Here is a 21,578-nt window from a genome sequence, read left to right as displayed (position 1 = left end):
CAGCCAAACAGACCACCTGAACGTTCATCGAATGGTAACTTTTCCTATTTCTGTACACCTGTTCATCGTCATTTGGGGGGACTAATGCCACATGGGTCCCATCAATGGCACCAATGATGTTGGGGATATGTCCAAGGGCATAGAAATCACCCTTCACTGTGGGCAAATCAGCCTTTTCTGGGAATATGATGTAGCTCCTCATGAGTTTCATCAGGGCAGACAACACTCTGGACAGAATCTTTGAAAACATAGGCTGAGACATTCCAGATGACATGGCCACTGTTGTCTGGAATGAGCCACTTGCAAAAAAATGGAGGACTGATAGAACCTGCACTAGAGGGGGTATTCCTGTGGGTTGGCGGATGGGTGACATCAGGTCTGGCTCCAGCTGGGCACACAGTTCATGTATAGTGGCTCGGTCAAGTCGGTATCGGAGTATTATATGGCGTTCTTCCATTGTCGACAGGTCAACCAGCGGCCGGTACACGGGAGGATTCCTCCTTCTCCTCGCAAGTCCTTGCGGACGGTGCCTATGAAGGACAACATGGAGCACTGAGTCAATCAACTCACAGGTACGTACAACACAGCTTGCACAGTACACGAAAATGTATTGACTGCTATGTTTGTATGTGTGCAAATGCAAGGCCTAGGCCTGTGTGACGCAGTAGAATTTAAGCCATGTGGGCCCTTGAAATGGCGGCTGCCTGACCTCTAAACTGGGACAATGGGATGTGAGGTCAATGCGCTGGCGTGGCACACCGTGGCGGTAGGCGGTCGAAGACCGCTGTACGTAGTCGCATTGGTTAACATTGAACCCTATGGGTTTCAGGAGCCAATGACGATGTGCGCTGGCGGTCGCGGTACGCACCGCCGCGGTACGCACCGCCGCGGGCGTGACCGCCATTTTCTATCTGCTTAATCACTCGAGACCTGATCATCCACAGGAGAGGACCTATACTGCAAGTGCTGCTGTGAACTCGGTCTGGAAGTGACAATGGCTGCTGCGACTGGGGAAAGGGCCCCTGCCTTCACGTCTGAAGAGTTGGAGAAACTTGTGGACGGGGTCCTCCCCCAGTATGCGCTACTCTACGGTCCTCCAGACCAACAGGTGAGTACACTGAGTGCACATTGAATGGGTAATGCCTGTGTGGAGTGGGGTGGCTGTCAGTTGGTGGGGTGGGGAGAAAATGAGGAATGCAACGCACGACTGATGAGAGTATGGGCCACATGGCAAGGGTGGGGAGGGGGGGCATGTACTCCAAACATGCAGATATTTGACGTTTTCTTTTTCCCACCCTGTACATGTCAAACAGGTGAGCGCCCATCAGAAAATCGATATTTGGCGTGCCATCGCCAAGGAAGTCCGGGCCCTGGGGGTCTACACCAGACGGGGCACCCACTGTCGGAAGAGGTGGGAGGACATCCGCCGCGGAACCCGAAAGACCGCCGAGTCACTGCTGGGGATGGCCTCCCGACCTAGGAGGGGTGCCAGTCGTACCCTGACCCCCCTGATGTCCCGGATCGTGGCGGTGGCCTACCCTGATTTGGATGGGCGCTTGAGGACATCACAGCAGACACAAGTGGGTGAGTATCAGCACATTCTCCTATCTATACGCGCAGTGGAGGCGTCTGGGTGGGGGAGGAGGGCTGTGGGTGACACTAGGCCAGGGCGCTTTCTGTAGTGTAGTCCCCTCCCTTAGACATGGCCCTGTGCCCCCGCCCACCACCTCTGTAGGGTGCCAAGTGCAGCTATCCATGGTCCAACATCACCCATGAGCGCGTCTGTTGTCCCTAGACCTGTTGGCCTAGTCAGAAGTACAGAGTAGTGTACCCCAAGTTCGCAGCTTAGTGCATGAGGCACCTGTGTCTGTCCTCTCCGCCAAGGCTATTGACAAGGCATGCACTCAACTTTGTTTTATTTCTCCCCCCACCCTTATTCTTTGTCTCTTGTGCATTAGCATCATCAGGCGGAGGAGAATTGGCGTCGGAGCACGAGGGAGCTGCAGGTCACCAGGCCCCGGTGGGCACTGACACAGACACCGAGGGCACCAGTGATCCGGAGGGCGAGGGGAGCACCACAACGGGGGCCGGTGGAGACACCAGCGACACGGACACGTCCTCGTTTGGGAGCTCCCTAGCGGGGGCGGCAACATCTGTGCCCCCCGCAACAACAGGTACAGCCGCCACCCAGCGCACCAGCACCGCCCTCCCAGCAGCCCCTCAGTCTTCGCTCCGTGCCCGTTCGCCCAGGAAGGCGCGCGTCTCCTTCGCCCCAGGCACCTCAGCCCCTGCCTCTGTTACCCCTGCTGCCCTCAGTGCGGAGCTCATTGACCTCGTGAGGATGCTCATTGTTGGGCAGACTACCCTTTTGAATGCCATCCAGGGGGTGCAAAGGGAGGTGCAACAGAGCAATGCCTACCTGGAGGGCATTCATTCGGGTCAGGCTGCCCATCAACGAGCGTTCACTTCTCTGGCCTCAGCACTGACGGCAGCCATTGTCCCTGTCTCCAGTCTCCCTCTTCTAACTGCCTCCAGCCTTTCTCTGTCTCCTGTTCCTCAGCCTATCCCATCCACACCATCTGACCAGCCTGCACACACCTCAACACCCAAGGCCAGCTCATCCAAACATAAGCACCACCGAACACACAAGCATTCACCCAAGCAACACCCAGTTGCAGACATACCAACAGTCACTACCACCTCTGTGTCCCCCTCCTCCTCGTCTCCCTCCTCCCTCCCTGTGACGTCTACACTCACACCTGCATGCACACCAACATCAGCCAGTTCTTCCATCACCAGCACACCCTCCACTACAGTCCTCACATGTGCAGTCACCACCCCCACTGCCATGTACACGTCCCCTGTGTCCTCTCCCACTGTGTCTGTCACCCCCTCTTCCAAGACACATAAACGCAGGCAGACACCCAAACAGCAGCCAACCACCTCACGACAGCCTACTTCTCAGTCACCTGCACCCAAGGACAGCACACCTGACTCTCCTACAACCACATCCTCTTCCTCCACTTCTATCTCCACTCCTCCTACCCTTTACCCTGGTCCCAAGAAATATTACCTCACAAATGTTGACCTCTTTCCCTCCCCTGACCCACCCCCTCCATCTGGGAAAAGTCCCAAAGGCACCTCAGCCACCACCAGCCCAGCTTCCTGGGTACAAGTGGTGCATGGAATATGGAGTCCACCCTTTGGCGGCAGTGACACTTCACTGAGCAGCAAGGGGACTGGCAGACCCCCCCACCGGCAAGAGGACCCGGAAAGTCAAGGGCCGCCATGAGCGGACTGAGACGGCTGCCCCCAAGGAGGTGACTCCGGCCACTTCACCTGCCACAACAGCCAGGGGAGGCAAGGGCCCGAGAGCCCCATCTAAGGAGCGGAAGGGCAGCAGGGCGGAGAGGCCAGCCAGCAGGTGCGCGGAGCAGGAGGGCCCCACACGCCCCATCCCGGCTGCAAGGTACGACACCAAAGGGCCCAGGAGTCCGTCTCTGAAGGGGCCTGACACTGCACGTTCGGAGGGCGAGTGAGCAGGTTGTCCAGGCCAGGTCTGACTCCCTACACTGACTGGAAGAGCACCGCTGAACAGGGCCCGCCGTGAAGATAGGCACCGCTGAACAGGGCCCGCCGTGAAGATAGGCACCGCTGAACAGGGCCTGCCGTGAAGATAGGCACCGCTGAACAGGGCCCCGCCGTCTCAAGCACCGCTCCGCTGGGCCCCGCCGTCTCAAGCACCGCTCCGCTGGGCCCCGCCGTCTCAAGCACCGCACCGCTCCGCTGGGCCCCGCCGTCTCAAGCACCGCTCCGCTGGGCCCCGCCATCTCAAGCACCGCTCCGCTGGGCCCCGCCGTCTCAAGCACTGCTCCGCTGGGCCCTTCCTGTCAAGCACCGCCCCGCTGGGCCCCGCCGTCTCAAGCACCGCTCCGCTGGGCCCCGCCGTCTCAAGCACCGCTCCGCTGAGCCCTTCCTGTCAAGCACCGCTCCGCTGGGCCCCGCCGTCTCAAGCACCGCTCCACTGGGCCCCGCCGTCTCAAGCACCGCTCCGCTGGGCCCTTCCTGTCAAGCACCGCTCCGCTGGGCCCCGCCGTCTCAAGCACCGCTCCGCTGGGCCCCGCCGTCTCAAGCACCGCTCCGCTGGGCCCCGCCGTCTCAAGCACCGCTCCGCTGGGCCCTTCCTGTCAAGCACCGCTCCGCTGGGCCCCGCCGTCTCAAGCACCGCTCCGCTGGGCCCTTCCTGTCAAGCACCGCTCCGCTGGGCCCCGCTGTCTCAAGCACCGCTCCGCTGGGCCCTTCCTGTCAAGCACCGCTCCGCTGGGCCCCGCCGTCTCAAGCACCGCTCCGCTGGGCCCCGCCGTCTCAAGCACCGCTCCGCTGGGCCCCGCCGTCTCAAGCACCGCTTCGCTGGGCCCTGCCGTCTCAAGCACCACTCTGCTGGGCCCTTCCTGTCAAGCACCGCTCCGCTGGGCCCCGCCGTCTCAAGCACTGCTCCGCTGGGCCCTTCCTGTCAAGCACCGCTCCGCTGGGCCCCGCCGTCTCAAGCACCGCTCCGCTGGGCCCTTCCGGTCAAGCACTGCTCCGCTGGGCCCCGCATCTCAAGCACCGCTCCGCTGGGCCCTGCCGTCTCAAGCACCACTCTGCTGGGCCCTTCCTGTCAAGCACCGCTCCGCTGGGCCCCGCCGTCTCAAGCACCGCTCCGCTGGGCCCTTCCTGTCAAGCACCGCTCCGCTGGGCCCCGCCGTCTCAAGCACTGCTCCGCTGGGCCCTTCCTGTCAAGCACTGTTCAGGGTTCACTGTGCCCACCATGCATCCTCCTTGTCAAGTGGGGACATTTATTCACCCGATGGACTGTGGCTTTGCACACCCCAGGATGGCAGAGTGGGCAACCACCCACTGTAGAGACTTGAGAGACTGTGGCTTTGCACTCCCCAGGATGGTCCAGTGGGCAACCCACCCACTGTAGAGACTTGAGAGACTGTGGCTTTGCACTCCCCAGGATGGTCCAGTGGGCAACCCACCCACTGTAGAGACTTGAGAGACTGTGGCTTTGCACTCCCCAGGATGGCACAGTGGGCACCCACCCACTGTTATCCACTTGAGAGACTGTGGCTTTGCACTCCCCAGGATGGCACAGTGGGCATCCACCCACTGTAGAGACTTGAGAGACTGTGGCTTTGCACTCCCCAGGATGGCACAGTGGGCATGGTGGCCCCATCGTGGATCTGGCGTCGTGGACTCATGTGGCTGTGGTGCCCCCCCCTTCCCTTCCCCCTGAGGTGCCTGTAGTTTTGTCACCGGATGCCCCTGCAGTGTTCTCTCCAAAGGACTCAGGTCTCCTGTGTGGGCTTTGCCCTTGTTTCGCTACACTTTGGCCCACGGACATGATGGATTCGTAAGATGTGCAGGACTACTTGCTTCAGTTATCCACTGCTGTGTATATAATTTGTTTATCCGAAGAAAGTTCCGATGGTTGAAAAATACTTTTCTGAGACTATTTTGTTCATAAATATTTATTCTCAATTTGGTTATGTGATTGTATTTTTTACGGGTGTTTGGGTGGTGTCACTGTGACTTGTTGCTCTGCATTGGTGTGTACATCTTGGGGGGGGTGAGGGTCGCATATGTGTGTGCCCGTAACCTTTCCTCCTCCCCCCCTCCCGTGTGTCGTAGGTGCAGTACTCACCGTTGACGTCTGCGGCGGAGTTCGTACTCGTGGTAGATGAGCAGGTAGACGAGAGCAGGTATGATGTTCAATTCGGGTTCCATGCTTTCCTCCTTCCTCGTGGAGTGCGTAGAGGTGAGCGTTTTCCCGTTCGTAATGTCTGTTTCCGCCGTGTTTTTATCGGCGGTGCTCCCGCCCCGGAAAAGGTGACGGATTGGTGAGTTGTAATAGGGTGGGCGGTACATTGTCTGCCGCCTGCCTGTTGGCGGTGACCGCCGCCCTGTTTGTTTGTCCCACCGTGGCGGTCGGAGTGTTAAGGTGGCGGTCTCTGTTGGCGGTTCCCGCCAGGGTCAGAATTCCATTTTTCGGACCGCCAGCCTGTTGGCGGGTTGGCCGCCGCTTTATCACCGACCGCCAGGGTCAGAATCACCCCCTATATGTCTCACACTTCATGTATAACATGCAGATAATAGATATCCTGTCTGGCTTAAATAGACAGTGGGAAAAACAATGCACTGCAGTACAGAGAAAGGAAAAAGATATATAGATTTTTTTGGGCATGTTCATCACAGAGTATCCCATCCACAAAAGGCGAAATCACAGAAACATAATCACACTTTACTTCCTGACATCCCCCTCAAATGCAAATTATTTACATCAAATACATTTGTTTGGCAGTAAGGAAAGGAAACTTGACTGAGGGGCTGATGTAAAGGACTGGAGTTTTGCGGAGGGATTACTCTGCTACAAACATGACAGATATCTTGTCTTTCTTATTACAGTTTGTAATATGGCAGACAGGATATCCATCACATTTGTGATAGAGTAACCCCCGTCAAACTCACAATCTGGCTCTTAATCTGCTAGATCAGAGTAAGGTACAGGAAAAATTCCAGGTAGGTACCGTAGAGATTCTGCTATAGAATGCTGGGGCGGGTGGTTTACGGATGATGTAGTTTAGGCAGTCACTGTAGTTCCAACTGAAAGTTGATGAATGTCAAATTTGATCAGGCGTTAATCTGTTATGGAAGCCATATGAGGTATGAACCACTTGGTCGGGCCGTAACAGTTGGCATATGCCTAAAATGTTCTTTTGTCAATGTGGACAAAAGTTAGAACAAATAGTGCGGTGTTGGGGGAGGTGACTGAGTGGGCACTGGGAGGGAAGAGATAGACACCTTGTTTTTGTTTCCGTTTGCAATCCATTGGACGTTTTGTAAATGCTACATTAACAAAAGCAGATGCACATTGCACAGTCAACACTGCTGTGCTAGACTGAACCATGGAGCAGTTGGGTGGGGTCTTTATCATCATCATCTTGGCCCATGGCTTGCTACTGATGGATGGGTGGAATCTGCTTGACTTAACAAATACAGTGGGTATACTAGTAATTGTCAATAACCAAGCAATGTGACTTACCACCACCTGTCCCAGCTGCTATAGAGTCTCTCTCTTCAGGTGTTGCATCTGGTGCACTGGTGCTGGCCCCGGCACTTGTCTTCTGTGTGGCTACAAAAAACAACATTAGACATTTTAGATGCCACATAGACCTCCCCATTTTTTCACAAAATACAACTGCAACACATGACTATAGTTGAGTTCACGGTATCTCATCTCCCATCTAAAATATCACTTTGGGCATTTTGCTGGTTGGCAATGTTAGAAAAGCCAATAGTCATCCAAACCGTAATGGAGGGGCAGCGATAGGATGATGACTATGAGTCATTTGAAGCACAACGAAGAGGTAGAATAAATTGGTCAATGAAGGACATATGGTTTGGTTTTGGTTTGCAGTTCTGGCAAATGCAGTGGGGCCATTCTCATACTGCTTTACTGCCATGCTGCACTGTCATCAAAACTGTTGGGATAATACAACACAGCATGGGGGAGTTGGTTTACTATAACCTTGGCCAATCTCTCGTCATTCGAGCATGGGCAAGTCTTGCAGAACCAGTCGACAGGGTATAATAACATTAGGGGAGTGGGACAGCATAACCAAGCAGAAGAAACCTTAAGCTACAGATTACAGAAACAGGAAGAAGTCAGCTACAGAAACATGAACTATAGAAAAAAGGATAATGCAGGGTGGGATAACATGAATATGCATTGAATAGAAGGAAGAGCATTTGACAAAAGAGTCAGAGCATAAGAGAAAGGATGAAAAATTAATCTAACTGGGAAGAGTTTAAAGTTAGAGAAATACATATTAATAAATATTAACAAGAACTTACAGGTGCCAGCAGACCCGTCTGCCGTGGTGCTAGTGCTGGCGGTGGAACTTCAATCCACTGTAGCACTGGTGGTGGCACCCTCCTTGGCCCGACCCTCTAATGCTCTCTTCTTGCCCTTTGGTGCTGATGTAAGAAACAAAGAAGACAACAAAATAGATTAGTTGTACAGTTAATCTCCTAGAAAAGATTTTGACAGGCAAAGGTAAACACAGTAAAATATTGACATTGTACTTTTCTGATTGAGATTGCCTAATACCTATATGATTGAGTTGACCTGTTCCTAATTTCTGACTCCTTACCTAAGCCATATTTCAAATTTCCTAAACTAAATTTAGAAATACTAATACAAATATAATGCAAATTGCATTTACAACTTCCTTTCATGTGCCAATTTAGTCAGTTTCACTTTTCAATGCATAGATGCATGCACACATCACTGGAAGATTAGGACTGCACGAGCTACATAAAAAGAAAGATGAAGAGAACGCTAACTCACTGAATATTTATTACTTACTACTACTACCATAGTACTACTATTTTAGTGACAGGGGGACAGAGGATGCAGCATAAACAGCATAATCACCCAAGCGAACGTCTACAGCAACAAGCAAAACTAACAAGCACTGAGTGTCTTGCTCACTCAAAATGGATTACATAATATTCATAATGTTACTTTATGTGAACTCAATTTACCTCTGATGTGAGCAGCATGCTATTGATAAAATAGACACAACAAAATTAGTAATAATTAATTATTTGCACTCACCAAGCCCCACAACCTGGATGCCCAGCAGATTGAGGAGGTCCCTCTTCAAGTCTGTGATCTCGGCCCAGTGGTGCATCAGCTGCTGCTGTGTGCACTGAACCCCAGTGCACTGGCTGCCCAACTGCGCACCCTCCCCTGCAGCAGCCGACGATTCTACAGGCTGTACCAACTGCTGGGCCTGCTGCCAGCATGGAGGAGAGATGGCTCTGTGCAAAAACAAACAAGTGCATCCACCTTCTCATTAAAAATGGTGCAAACCTGCACCCCTTGAAAGCGGCAGCGCCCACAGGGTGCGCGGTTTGCTGCACCGCGTGAACTGGCGCAGCCTTGTCCCCCAAATTCTGCCATGGCACTGGGTGTGATTTTAAAAAAAAAAGAACGGAAAAAAATGAATAGAGAGGGAGACATTAAGGCCCTCATTACAACTCTGGCTGTAAGTGCCGCCTACTGCCATGCTTACTGCCGCCAACTGACTGTGACTGCGGTGGTATACCGCTACGGATATTATGACCAACGCAGAGAAATCCGCCACTATACAGACACCAACTCAAGTCCGCCAGCCCAAAGGTCAGTTATAAACTGGAGGTACCAAAACCCACACTGTTACGTCAACAGAAATATGCCCACAGCATCATGACCCACAAATCACCGCAGCAGTCATTCAACTGCGGTAAACCATTGGCGGTACACACCGCCACGCTCAAAATACACACACACATACAAAACAACACCACATTGGACAATTCAAAATACACACACATGACACACATACCACACCTACACACCCACACCAATATAAAACACACACCCACATTACCCACAACTCTTTATGACCCAAACATTTTGGCAACTGAGAGACAAGCCAGGAGCACCCACTGAATCAGAGCCACAAAACACCATCACCCACACACCATCTACGCACCTCACAGCACACCCCCCAACACATCACCCCACACACCCTCACACATACCACTCACACTACACCCATGGCAACACAAAGACACCGCAGGTTCTCAGGGGAGGAGCTAAGTGTCATGGTGGAGGAAATCATCCGGGTAAAGCCACAGATATTCGGATCACAGGTGCAGCAGATGTCCTTTGCAAGGAAGATGGAGCTATGGTGGAGAGTCGTGGACAGGGTTAACGCCATGAGACAGCACCCCAGAACAAGGGATGACATCAGGAAGAGGTGGAACGACCTACGGGGGAAGGTGCGTTCCGTGGTAGCAAGACACCAGGTAGCTGTGCAGAGGACTGGCGGTGGACCTTCACCTCCTCCCCCACAACTAACAACATGGGAGGAGCAAGTCTTGGCAACCATGCATCCTGAGGGCCTCTCAGGAGAGCAGGAGGACTGGACCCTGGTAAATAAAATCTTTACTACTTTATCCCCCACCCTACCTGCATGCCATCACATACCCCCACCCTTACCCTCACTCCCATCACTCCATCACCTCACATATACCCCACCATCGCAACCCACCCATCCCAATACTAAGCCCTGCATGCAACACCAATGCATGGACCCCATCACAGACCTGCATGGACACCCATCACCAAAGCATGCACACTAGTGACAATCACTTAGCCAAACCAAGCACAACTCACCCAAGCCAAAGCTGCCTTGTTAATAACAACCATAGAGGGACACATATCCATGCACAAGATGGCACACACAGATACAATAACACTACATTTACATCCCCACAGGATCCCCACTCAACATCACCGGAGAGGAGGTGCCAGCAACATCCAGCGCCCCCCTCCCCTGATGAGGCCCGCAGTGATGTCAGCAGCTCTGCACGCCTGGATCACGATGACCAACCTGGCCATCATGGACCTCTGGACAGTCGGTAACCCAGCCACAGTCCCAACCTACCACAGAGCCTCCAACCTCAGAAAACACCAGCACAACATCCACCCAGCGGGCCCATCCCTCTGTCCCCGGGACACGTCAATCAGCAGTCCACCACTACAGCGACCCCAGACAACCCCACAAACACAGGACAATCAGGGACCTGGGGTCAGTGGCGGTGGGCACACAGTTCAGGGGACAGAGGCACTGGACAACAGGGAAGCTGGGAGGATGGCTGTGTGACGGGGGAGGACAGGCCCAGGGAACTGACACTCCATGAGCCACTTACCAACATCCTGATAGCATACCACCATTCCCAGGAGACCATGGGCCAGATACTGGCCAAGCAGCAGGAGACCCAGCGGCTGCAAGAGGGACAGTACCTGGGGATTAGGGAGGACCTGAGGGACATCCACATCACCCTGGCCACCATTGCAGGGGTGCTGGCTGACATGGCCAACACCATGAGGGAGCAAGTGGCACAGCAAAGGGCCCCTGACACTAGCCAAACCAAAGAACAGCCCTCCACCTCCGCTGGCGCTAGTGGACAGGAGGCCCTGCCACAGGAACAACTGCCACCAGTATCCCACTCCCTGTAGAAGGAGAACTACCCCGCAAACAGTCCCTGCGGTCCAGGCAGAAGCCAGAGAACATTGGCAAGACCCCCGCCAGGAAATAAGACTCCTGATTGTCACCCTCTGTCCCACTCTCTCACCCTGTCCACCTTGAACTGCCATTGCTCCACTTCCTATGCCCCCCTAGACAATGCGCTTGGGATACAAATAGAATGGACTCTACCCTGGACTTTCCTCCATCAGCAACCCAGCCCATTTCAATACCCCCTACACTTATTAGCACATAAAGAAACACCCTTGGAACAAGTATGAGTCTGTGAATTCTATGACAAATGTATTACCTTCACAAAGTGTAAACATTGCAAATCAAATGTACTGTAATATTTACATAGGTATGACCTGCAGCATTAAACACACCAGGAGCCAGAGTGGGGCACAGATACCTGAAAATAGAGATGCCAAAGGGTACAGTAAGTGGCCATAGAAATAGTGAAATCAGGCTGCCATGTTCAATGTCAAACACAAAACCGCAATGGAAGGTGAAGTTACAGTGTCTTACCTGTGTGTCACTGGAAGTACTGTTGAATGAATGTCCACATCTTCTTCCTCTGCCTCCTCTTCATAACTGTCCACAGGCTCCACTGTTGCCACACGACCATCCCCAGCCTCATCTTCCTGCAGAAAAGCCACCTGGTGTCTCAAGGCCAGGTTGTGCAACATGCAACGATGATCTGGCACACCTTCTTGGGTGAATAGTACAGGGATCCACCTGTCAGATGGAGGCATCTGAATCTGGCCTTCAGGAGACCAAAGTTTCTCTCAATGATACTTCTTGTTCGCCCATGTGCCTCATTGTAACATTCCTCTGCCCTTGTCCTGGCATTCCTCACTGGGGTCAGTAGTCATGAGAGGTTGGGGTAACCAGAGTCACCTGCAAATATTCGAGGGATACCTGTTAGCCACACACTCACCCTTAGGGCCAAACCCACACCCATATACCTACATCAACTGGGTGGGGACTATGGGCTCACCTATTAGCCAAGCCACACCCTGTGCCTCCGGAGTTGAGACATCACATATGGAATGCTGCTATTCCTCACTATAAAGGCATCATGCACAGAGCCAGGATACTTGGCATTGACATGGGAGATGTACTGGTCTGCCAAACACACCATCTGTACATTCAGAGTGAAAGGTTTTCCTATTTCTGAACACTTGTTCATTTCTCCGGGGGGGGGGGGAATGCAATATGTGTACCTTCAATAGCACCAATGATGGTGGGGATACGTCCCAGTGCTTAGAAGTCAGACTTCACTGCTGCCAAATCCTCCACCTGGGGGAATATGTTGTAGCTGTGCATGTGTTTCAGTAGGGCAGACAACACTCTGGTCAGCACGTTTGAGAACACTGGCTGAGACATCCCCGATGCCATGGCCACTGTCGCTTAGAAGGAACCACTTGCCAGGAAATGGAGCACTGACAGGACCTGCACTAGAGGGGGTATACCTGTGGGCTGGGGGATAGCTGAAATCAGGTCTGGCTCCAAGTGGGCACACATCTCTTGGATTGTGGCCATGTCAAGTCTGTGGGTTAGGATAATGTGCCTGTCCTCCATTGTCGCCAGGTCCACCAGGGGTCTGTACATGGGGGGATGTCTACATTCCCTATTCATCCTCAGCGGTTGAACTCTAGGGTGAAAAACGGTGAGCAAAGGGTCATATTCACACATATGTCAATATTAATATGCATTTCTTCATTTACAGAATCAGTATGTGAACTCAAGAGTTAGTTGATGTGCTAATGTCTGCTGTGATGCAGTTAGGTGCCAAGGCCTGTGCCCCCCTGAAATGGCGGCTGCCTGACCTGTGAGGAGGGACAAGAGGAAATGAGGTAATTCCGCTGGTGAAGAGTGCCATTGCGGTCGGTGGTCGGCGACCGCCGCACAACATCGCATTGGTTATCATTGGGCCCTATGGGTTCAGGAGCCAATGGCGATGTACGCCGCCGGAGACGGTACACACCGCCGCGGACATGACCGCCATTTTCGATCTGTTCACTCACTTGCTACCTGACCTTCAACAGGAGAAGACCTACACTGCAAGTGCTGCTGTGACCTGTGTCTGGAAGCGACAATGGCTTGAGTGTCTGGGAAAAGGGCCCCCACCTTCACTTCGGAGGAGTTGGAGAGACTAGTGGTTGGGGTCCTACCCCAGAACACTTTACTCTATGGTCCTCCAGACAAACAGGTGAGTACACTGTGAGCATGATGCGTGGGCCATGAATGTATGGATTGCTGTGTGTGTAAGACCCGTGTAGGGGTGGGTCTGAGGAGTCCTGGCCAGGTGGGGAATGTATGCACGTAAGGAGATGGGAGGGATATGGTGGGCCATGTGTTAGGCAGTCCGGACGGTATGACTAATCCCTTTTCTGCTGTGTTTTTTCTGCAGGTCAGTGCCCATCAGATAAAGGGTATTTGGCGTGCCATCGCCAAGGAGGTGCGAACCCTGGGGGTCTTTGACAGGAGGACCACCCACTGCCGCAAACGGTGGGAGGACCTGCGCCACTGGGCAAGGAAGATGGCAGAGGCCCAGCTGGGGCTGGCCTCCCAACGAGGAAGGGATGTCTGTCATACCCTGACCCCCCTGATGTTCCGCATCTGGCAGTGGCCTATCTGGAGTTGGATGGGCGCTTGAAGGCATCAAAGCAGCCACAAAGGGGATGAGTACAGATTCAGAATCATGACTTTGCACGTGTTAAGGTTTTACCTAGGTGGGGGATGTGGACTGTGGGTGCCCCTTGGCCAGGGTGAACATGGAAGTGTATGTTCAATAATGGGCAAGATCAGATGCACTCCAACTCCAATAGTGTTAGTGGTCATCTACTACTGGGCAGGGTCCTGTGGGTTTCAGGTGTGCAGCTAATGGCGTTAGGCATTAGACCCCATGGGCTGGTAACTAGCATTGTAACTGGTAGTGCATGGCCTAGTGCATAGGGCTGATCCCTGTGTGTTGTGTACGCCAATGGTAGTGTTGTTCCTGGCATTGACAAAGTGTATCCTCTGTCTCTTCCCCCTTCTTGTTTTGTCACCCTGTCCTTGTGTGCATTAGCATCATCTGGCAGAGGGACCAGAGGGACGGAGGGTGAGGGGAGCGCCATGACTGAGACAGGAGGAGACACTACCGACAGCGACTCCTCCTCCAATGGAAACTCCCTGGTGGCGGCGGACACCCCTGTCCCCACCCCAATGACAGGTACAGCTGCCACCCCCATACCAGCACCGCCTTCCCAGCAGCCCCTCAGCCCGTTTCCTTGCCCCCTCACCCAGGGGGTGGGCATCTCCTTTGCCCCAGGCACCTCAGGCCCTGCCCCAGTCAGCCCTGCTGCCCTGAGTGAGGAGGCTATTGACCTCCTGAGATCCCTCACTGTTGGGCAATCAACCATACTGAATGCCATCCAGGGTTGTCGAGAGGCATTTGTAACAAACAAATGCATACCTGGAGGGCATTCACTCTGGCGTGGCGGACCAACAGAGAGCATTCCAGGCTCTGGCCTCCGCACTAATGGCAGTCATTGACCCTGTCTCAAGCCTTGCCCCTCCAACTTCCTCTTCCCAGTCCCAATCCCCTCAACCCCAGCCTATCCCAAGCACACCTTTACACCAGCAATCACCCAAATCAACACACAGAAGTGGTTCAGGCAAACACAAGCACCACACTTCATCTCACAGGCACTCAAACAAGCACCATCCAGATGCAGACACACCAACATCCACTGCCTCCACTGAGTCCCCCTCCTCCTCATTGTCCACCCCCTCCCAGTAGCGTCTCCACTTACACCTGCATGCACTGCATACTCATCCACTATCTCCATCACCAGCACGCATATCACTACACGCCCCTCACTGGCAGTCACCACCCCCACATCCATGCACATGTCCCCTGTGTCCTCTCCCACTGTATCTGTGACCCCTGCTCCCAAAGTACACAAACGCAAGCACACACACACCCAACAGGCATCCACCTCACAACAGCATCCAGCCCATGCACGTGCACCCAAACACAGCAGACTGACACCTCCTACAACCACTCCCTCTTCCTCCACTCCCAAACATTCACCATCTTCCCGCCCCAGTGTCCCTAAGAAGCTTTTGCTCACCAACATTGACCTATTCCCTACCCTTCCCTCTGTCCTTCAACTCGGGCCAGGGTGGCCAGAACCCAGCCCAGCACCTCAGCCACCCAGTCCACGGCCACTGTGGCTTCTGCAGCTGTGAGAGGCTCCAAGTAGGCACCCGTCGGCCCAGCCAGTGTGCCACCAACACCTGCAGGGCCAAGAAGGGTCCGCCACCTGGCAAGGGCAAGAAGGGGACAGCAGCCAGTGAGGGGAAGGAGGCACAACCAGCCAGCAAGGCCAAGTCAAAAACTCCAGCTGGCAGAAGCAAGGAGGCACCACCACCTGCCAAGAGCAGGAAGGGGCACAGAACATCAGCCATGGCACTTCAGCCATCCGAGGCTGCAGGTGAAGGCCTGGGGGCTACCATCACCACTGCCAGCACCACCACCTGCACCATCACCTGCACCGCGGCCAGCACCACCACCTGCACTGCCGCCATCAGCACCACTGCCAGCAGCAGCAACCCCAGTGGGCAGCTGTCCGAGGATGCAGGTAAAGGCCTGGGGGCTAACACCACCACTGCCAGCACCGCCACCTGCACCGCGGCCAGCACCGCCACCTGCACTGCCACCAGAAGCACTACTGCCAGCAGCAGCAGCCCCAGTGGGCAGCCCTCCGAGGCTGCAGGAGAAGGCCTGGAGGCTACCACCACCACTGGCAGCACCGCCACCTGAACCGCGGCCAGCACCGCCACCTGCACCGCGGCCAGCACCGCCACCAGCAGCACCACTGTCAGCAGCAGCAGCCCCAGTGAGCAGGTGTCCGAGGCTGCAGGTGAAAGCCTGGAGGCTACCACCACCACTGCCTGCACCGCCACCTGCAGCGCAACTGGCATACACTGAGAAGCCGTCACCGCCGGAGAGCAGCGTGTAGTGGTGACTACATGGGCTGCAGTGCATCCTGGCCCCTGCAAAAGCTGTCGTTGTGACACCCAGGTGAGAGACTGTGACCTTGCACTCCAAAACATCTGCATCACAGGGTGCAATGCCCACTCCAGAACCAGTGGAAGAAGGCATCCACTCAGCCCCTCCTTGCCAGGATGAAGCACACTGGGCACAATGCCCCCTCCAGAACCAGTGAAAGAAGGCATCCACTCAGCCGCAACTTGGCAGGATGAAGCAGACTGGGCACAAGGCCCCCTCCAGAACCTGTGGAAGAAGCCATCCACTAGAGAGACTGTGGCTTTGCACTCCCCAGGACCAAGCAGTGGGCAAACCACCCACTTGAGGGACTGTGGCTTTGCACTCCCCAGGACCAAGCAGTGGGCAAACCACCCACTTGAGAGACTGTGGCCTTGCACTCCCCAGGACCAAGTAGTGGGCAAACCACCCACTTGATAGACTGTGGCTTTGCACTCCTCAGGACCCAGCAGTGGGCATGGAGCCCCCTCCAGGCCAGTGGCATTGTCCCATCTTCCGGCTGAGGGGCCCCCCCATTCCCCATCCCCATGAGTGTTTTTGACCTGATGCCCCTGCAGTGTTCTCTTCGTATTGAGGCAAGAGTCAAGTGTGGCCTTGGCCTATGCGTTTTGGCCCAGTGGGCCACAGACAATTTTTGTGTGGGCACTGTCCCGCCTTTTGTATATATTGTATATATTGTACATACAGTTTTTTTCTTTATGAACGTATTTCTTAAAATTACTAATATTACACTCATTTTATTCCATTCCTTTTGTACTTGCATTATTCCAGAGGGTTGCGGCGTGTATATGTAATGTTGTTGCATGTGTTTGTGTGTATAGTGTTGGGGGTGAGGGTGGGGCTGTTGCGTGTTGCATGTGTGTGTCACTCTCTTTCCCCCCCCCTCCCCTGTGTGCTAGGTGCACTAGTCACCATGGTCGTTGTCACCGGCGTTCATGTTCCTGGTGTATGGGAAGTACGTTTGTCCCAGTCTGGCCTGCCTATATATGTTTGCCTTCGAGAAACATCCTATACTCAACCCTGGACAACCGTTCTTCTCAAACATTAGACTTTGGCGTTGTTATATTGACGACATATTAGTAATCTGGAAGGGTAGCAGTGAACTAGCAATGGCCTTCACCCAATGGGTGAATACTCTGGATACCCACCTTCGTTTCAGTTCTAATATCTCTGACCATGAGGTGTCTTTTCTCGATCTACGAATCACTTTGAGAGATGGGTACCTCCATTCCTCTGTATATCATAAACCCACAGACAGGAATAGTCTTCTACTTTACAGTAGCCACCATCCCAAGGCACTGCAAGATAACCTTCCTTTTGGGCAATTCCTTAGGATACGACGGAACTGTTCGGACACCTCTGACTTCCATTTCCAAGCTAATGCCCTGTGTCAGAAACTTGGCGAACACAATTATCCAGCAAGGAACGTGAGGCAAGCGAAGAAGAGAGCCAGTAATATCCCTAGGGAAAGTTTACTGACCAGTAACACTCGCACACAGCAATTCAGACTTACCTGTGTAACCACTTACACTCCTTTGAGCAACCGGATTAAGGGCATAGTCCGGAAGTTGTGGCCTATTCTCAATAGTGCAGGTGGGACATTAGAATGCCCCTTATTCGCCTTTAAAAGAACTCACAACATTAAAGACCTAGTTGTCCATACTAGACCTATACGTCACCAACTCACTGACGACTCCAATCGTAGCCAGTGTTTTTCAGACATCCCCCTTTTTTATGGAGTTATTTCCCTACACCTTGCATCTTGGTCTTGATAAGATAATAATCTTTCTAGTCCATGTGTTAGTTAATGTTTCTTCTTTTTTGAATATCTATGTATGTTTAGACTATAATGGAGTTCTAAGCCTGATTCTTTCCCGATGGGGCCCACCAGTAATACTTGGAGGGTAAGCCTTGATTTTTCTTTATCATGTGTTTTCTATCAGTTAATCACCATGGCACCTTGTCACCTGGCACCCAGTTGGGATTTTCCACAAGGGTATAGGGGAATCGCTTGGAATTGCAATAGATACCATTACTGGTGAATACATGACTCTTTGATATTGGTTCCTGTCATTTTGGAACTGTGTGTATACTTTTTGGATCCATTATTGGGAGACTTACACACTGGACCAGGAGTTTTCTTCTCCGAACCTCCCATTTTTGCCCCTCATTTTTGCTGTTGTATGAGAAGATACACCTGCATGGGGAACACCTGCAGCTGGGGCTCCATGGCGTCCTGGTTCTTCCTTGAGTGTTAACAGGTGAGTCGTTTCCCTTCAGTGTTCTGTTTCCGCCGTGCTTTTGATGGCGTTGGTACCACCCCGGAAAAGGTGGCAGATTTGAGGGTTGTAATGCAGTGGGCGATACATTGTCTTCCACCTGGCTGTTGGTGGTTACTGCTGCGATGTTTTTTGCTTTATCACCGACTGCCAGAGTTGTAAAGAGGGCCTAAGTTAGGAGAAGTTAAAGGGAAACTAATAAAGGGACAAAAAAGTCACAGAAAATAAAAAAGAGGCAGAAACGTAAATGCAACACAATACACACACTAATGAAATAAATATAAAACAGGGGAGAATACATAGGATAAAGTAGGATTGCTCAAATATAGATAAGATTGAAAAGTAGGCCCAGCACCATGCACAGAATAGAAAAAACAAGATGGTTGTGCGCCTGTGTAACTGCATGGTGCCATTCATGCTCACGTTTGCAACAAGGAGCAGCAAGTGACTTGTAGCAATCAGCTCAAATGGGTAGCGAACATAACTACCCCTGCTCACGGAGCGTTAGGCAGAGTTAGCAAAGTGTTTTCTTTACTCTGTGTAATTCCACTTAGTAGAACTCTGCAAAATCCACGCAGGCCTAGTTCAGTTACTGGTTCTACATTGCCCAGGCACTCATTCTCAAGTTCAGTCAGTTCCCTTAAAAGCTCCATATCTGAAACTTTCAAGCCTTGACACTGCTGGCTACTTGTCACGGGTGATTTCACTTGTTTTTTGTTTCGGCATGCATGAAATTTCAACAGCTTTACCTTACGTATGAATTTAAAAACAATTTGTGTTTGGCTGTAATCGAATGAACTTTCAGGGCAAAATGATAGGCCCAGTGAGAGAATTTGTTTCTTCGCTTCACTCAGTGTGATAGGGGCAAATTATTGATGAATCAAGGATTAGTCACATGCATTACTACTTCTTCCATGATTTCTTTAGATTGGATTTGCCTTGTGAGTCAGCTGCATTGCTTGAGCCTCCTCCTTTTGCATTTTTGTGGCTTCGATCTCGAGGCCTTAAAGTGTGATGTATGTCAAATCTTAAAGAATCTAACTCTTCCACAATATGCATCTTCACACTGATACCTGACACACCACAGCTCTTCGTGTTGTCATTAGTATCAGTGTCCAAATATGAGCTAACTTCCACCTTAGTGCCAGCTAATTTCTGCTCTTGTAGAGATCCACTACTCCCAAGAGCTTCTTGTGCTTATTGTTGTCAAAAAGCAGGGTGAACATGAAGATTTGGCCTTGGTTACAATTTTGCTTGTCTCTCAGAAAGTTTTGACCTTTGTGAGCCTTGATATTTTCCTCATGTTTTTTCAGATGCAAATTCATATCTTCTGCATACCTTTTTACCCAACTCCTGCTGAGGATCATTGTCAAACTCAAGATTTAGTGCATCAATCTGTTGCTGCAACTTTGTTCTGTCAATATCTGCATATTTTAAAAGAATGCGTATTCGCTTGTTGGACGCTACAAAGTTACTTTCTGCCCATTCTCTCAGCATAGCTGGATTGGAGTTTTCAGCTTGGAGCAATTAGTATCCTGAGCCTCCTAGGAATATGACTCACTTTCGAATATGTCATTGGGGTCTTATGCTCCCATCATTTTGTTTGTTCAGTTCGTCTCAGCTTCTCAAGTAACTTCAATTTGTTATGAACATCCTGTCATTGGGGCTGCTAGCCACACCTGATGCATCCTCCAGTGATGTCACTGACCATGTCATGAATGATGTAATATGTGAGGTCATAAGCAGGGCAATATGGGGTGCAAGTTATAGTAAGCTCAGGTAACTATAACTGCAGAATTTCTATGGTTTTGTATGTGTGAAATGTGAGCCTAATTATAATGTCCCTGTAACCTTTGCTTTTTTAAGTGGATTTTGAAGGTTTTTTAAATTCTATTCTCTAACTATAACATCCTTGTAACCTTTGGTTTTTTTCATTGAATTTCTGATTCAGTTAATTTTAATTACTATAGATGAATACAACCACCCCTGCGCATGGATGGGGGTTGGCCGAAGGGTCTGACCAGTGACCAGGCCCTCCAGTCAACCCCCTATAGCCACTTAACCCTGCAATGTGAGTGGCCTTTGTCTATGTATGGCGGGGGTTGGCTACAGAGCCTTGCTTCCTCCGTGTCCCTGCAGCCAACCACCAAACCCCACTCTGTGTACGGCGTTTGGCTATGTTGCAGCAGGAGTTGGCTGCAGCGCCTGACTCTCTGGGTGTGAGGGGGGTGTCTCTGGGTGTGACAGTGGCTGTGAGAGTCTTTTTCTAAGTGTGAGAGTTGGTGAGAAAGGGTCTATCTTGGTGTGAGAGTGGCTGTTAGTAAGTCCTAACTAGTTGGGTGAAATGCCAGTGTGGGGGAGATGCGCCTTGGTAGCCCCCCTCCCCTGGCCGATTTCGGCCCCAGGGACCCCATCTCCTGGTGCCCACTACAATTTATGGAAGGGCTGCACATTCCCCCTTCCCCAGGCTAATCTTGGCTCCGGGAACTTCATCCCCTGGGGCGAGGCCTTCATTAAATTGAGACTGGCGGCCACGTGGCCCCCTCCCCTGGCTGATTTTGGGCCTGGGGACCCCATCTCCCAGGGGCCCGGCCTTAACTTTTCTTTTGAGGGAGGGAGGGGGTCACGCTGCCCTCCTCCCTGGGATGATTTCCGCCCCAAGGAACCCCATCCACCCAGGTCCGGCCATCTGTCCTGGGTGCCCCACAGGGCTCCCAGTGAGCAATGGGTCTACAGGGGGAGTCTGAAGGTCCTCACAGATCCAGCCGGCTCCCTGCCTCCTACGGGTGTGTGCTAAAGATGCAGCTCCCTCTCTGTGAGGGCAATAGTTTCCTCTGTTTCTCTGCCTACATTCCTCAAGAAGGGAAACAAAGGAAACCTCCACACCCAGCAAAGCAAGAGCTGTTTAACAGCTCTCGCTTGCTGGGTTCAATGTTTTTGCTCTGACTTGGCTGGAGATGGGAGCGGTGGCAGTCCCCAGGGCCAGCTATGGCTCCTCAAGGGGGGCCACATGCCCCCTTCAGTGTTCTATTTGTCTCTGGTGGTGGTCCTCGGGGCTGGGGGGCTGTGTGGCCCTCCTACATGTAATTAAAAGTTTGCACTGGAGAGGTG

This window comes from Pleurodeles waltl, chromosome 1_2 (assembly GCF_031143425.1).
Source record: "Pleurodeles waltl isolate 20211129_DDA chromosome 1_2, aPleWal1.hap1.20221129, whole genome shotgun sequence".
NCBI classification, from domain to species: Eukaryota; Metazoa; Chordata; class Amphibia; order Caudata; family Salamandridae; genus Pleurodeles; species Pleurodeles waltl.
Note: the sequence above shows the minus strand (reverse complement) of the source record.